We start from the raw sequence: 3123 nt of genomic DNA, 5'->3' as shown, positions 1-3123 counted from the left end.
CTTCTGGGTAGACACATGGGGGTAGAAAGTAGAGTTGGGGACTTTGCCCCTGGGGTCACTCTGTCCAAATCTCCAAACCTTAAAAAGACGACTGCATCTTAGCCTCAGGAGTTTCCTTCCCCGGGACCTTCCTAGCAGCCCCTCCTGCCCTGTCTGAGAGGGCCAGGTATGGAGGAGGGCGAGAGGAGGGCGAGATCAGGCTGCGTCCTCGAGAAGTTTTGCAGAATAGGGGCCTCACATTGAGGAAGTGTGCAGAGAAGAGAGTCTGCAGCAGGTCCCTTGGGTCCTGGGCCCCATAGTTCTCAACATACCCTGTGCCAGCGCCTAGTGCCCCAGCCTCGGGAAGAAGCCTCAAGGGCACCATTCAGCATCCAGTTCAGCTGGGGAAATGAGGAGGGGCACCTGAGGAGATCGAAAAGATAGTGCTTTTCTCAAGAAGGTTCCTCCGGAAGGCAGCTCCTGCCCCTAGTCCATCCCGGTCTGCAGACCCTGAGCCGCCTGACTGTCCTTAGATGCTTCCTCGGGGGTCCTAGACTAGCTGTCAGCCATCTCCTGGCCCGCCCCCCTCCACCCCCCAGCGTCTGACTAATTCTTCCCAGCTTGCATGGCACATCCTGCCCCTGCTGTACCCATGCCAGCGACAGGCCACATCACATGGACTACATCTGGCTCCATTGGACACACCCTTCCTCCCCTCTTTCTCCCCTTTCTCCCCTCTTTCCCAGGGCTGGAACTCCTCAGACTCCCACCCCCACCACCCCATAGAAGGCTCTAATGGCACGCTCGCTCTCCCTCCTCCTGCCCAGACATCTTCCTGACTTCCCCTCAGCGTGCCTTCCTTCACTCAGTTCCTGCCTCCTGGCAGCCTACTCCCCCCTTGAGAAGGGGGCACTCATTACACAGCTTCTGCTCTCCAGAGCTGTCTGGAGCGCAGGGAAGGCCTGCGGTTAAATTTCCCTCTTTTTCAGCTAGCTCTCCTGCCTGTTGCCAGCTGATATATGGTGCATAGGGGCAGAGTTGAGCCTCCAGGACTCAGGTGAGGGCCAAAGAGAAGTCTGAGGCTCACCTTCCAAGCCTTTTTTTTTTTTTTTTTTAACAAGGGATGGGGCGGAGCCTGGAAGAGCCTCCAGCTATTGGCCTCCATCCTCCTTCCTGCCTGCCTAGTAACTGTTGTCATCGGGTAAATATTTGCCCCACCAAGATCTGGGACTGATGTACTGGCGTCTGCCAGAGTAGTTGTCCCTCTCCTCAATTCTGTCTGCCCAGCTTTCCACTTCAGAGTCTAGGCCTGCACTGCAGATGTGGTCCAGGCCCTCCATCACGGCAGAACTCCCCACAGCCTTCTCTTTCCTCCCTCTGACCATTCTTTCCCTCTTCCCTGTGCTCAACTCTCGCTGATTCACCCTCTACTTCCTGACTTCCTGACCCATCAGAGACTCTCAGAGTAAGGGCTTGCCCAAGTCAGAGTTCTCTTCCTCTGCCCCTCTCTGTCTCTCTGTCTCTGTCTCTGTCTCTCTCTCTCTCTCCTTCTGACTGTGGATCCTTTGACACTGTGGGTGCTTGCTCGGTCTTGGGATTCTATCCTCCAACAGGAGGTGTGTCCTGCATCGAAATGTCCCTCAACTCCAGTGAGCTCCTGGGAAAGAAAAGAGGCGCTGAGCCCCATATAAGCCAGGCGTTCCCCCATTAGGAAGCCAGCGCCATATTTTACCTCCTCTGAGGTAGGCTTGAGGGAATCAGGCAAGAAGCTACTCCAAACCCCCCTGAGCCTGGGGGTCACATCTAGCGAGGGAGCCCGTTTTCACCTGTGACGTGACCTGACTCTCCAGTTAGGGTCTGAACCTCTGCAGTTGTTTTGTTTTTTTTTCGAGACAGGGTTTCTCTGTATATGCCTAGCTGTTCTGGAACTCACTCTGTAGTCCACGCTGGCCTCGAACTCAGAAATCTGCCTGCCTCTGCCTCCAGAGTGCTGGGATTAAAGACGTGCACCACCACGCCCAGGCAGTTTTTTTTTTTTTGTGTGTGTGTGTGTGTGTGTGTGTGTGTGTGTGTGTTAGCACCAGGACACTCCAAGGCCTGGCCTAACCATTAACCATGTGACCCTGGACCTTCGTTGCCAGGACAACGACCCTCAATCCCACAACTCACCTGGCTCAGTTCCCACCCTCACTGGTGTGACGTCATTCTCTGAATAAATTCGGGGATCACCCCCTCCTCGCTCTCTTCTCCTCTTCTCTTCCTCTTCCCCCCTCTTCTTCTCTTCTCTTTCTCCTTCTCCTTTTTCTCTCTTCTCTGCTCTTCTACTTGATTTGCTGCCCCACCCCATCCCTGCTTAATAAACCTCTCTCAAGTGGAATCACCTTGGCGTGGTCTGCTGTTTGGTTTATCCGCCCAAAACATAAAAGTTTGTTTGTTTGTTTTCTCCTTATCTGCCACTTCAGGCCAAAGTGCTTAAGGGTACCCTGTGAATTCTGAGCTTCCCAGACATAAATGGCCAGTGGGTATCCCTCTGGGGCAGGCATTGGGCTGTCTTAGGGACGGTGGACAGGGCAATCTGCGACTGCACTAATGAAGGTCTGGAAAGGAAGGATTTTCGGCTAGACTCATGGGCTCCTCCACTCTGAAGCTTGCTGGCTTCTAGGAGTGACTGTTGCTCGAACAGTCGGCCCCCATCCCCCACCTCAACAAGCCGATCTCACAGGGACCTAGTGCCCTCTCCCATTCGGCAACCCCTCTTCCCTACTCCTTCATGAAATCTCCTTAGCCTCAAAAGACTTCCTCTCTCACTTTCCCAGGTGCCCAGAGAGGGCAGTAGAGACAGACTAGGGAGTCTGGGGGCTGGACACAGGTGCAGAGGGTACCCCGAAACTTATAATGCAAAACATCAGCCTCGGGGTCACCCAGGCCCTTCTAAGTTAGCCTTCTGAGAGAAGCCTGCCCATGCTGTCAGATGTCACAGTGAAACTCAAGATCATATACAGTTGCAGAGCAGTGGTGGCCCGCGCGCGCCTTTAATCTCAGCACTTGGGAGGCAGAGGCAGGCGGATTTCTGAGTTCGAGGTCAGCCTGGTCTACAGAGTGAGTTCCGAGACAGCCAGGGCTACACAGAGAAACCCTTGTCTC

This window comes from Mus pahari, chromosome 4, assembly GCF_900095145.1.
Source record: "Mus pahari chromosome 4, PAHARI_EIJ_v1.1, whole genome shotgun sequence".
Lineage (NCBI taxonomy): Eukaryota > Metazoa > Chordata > Mammalia > Rodentia > Muridae > Mus > Mus pahari.
Note: the sequence above shows the minus strand (reverse complement) of the source record.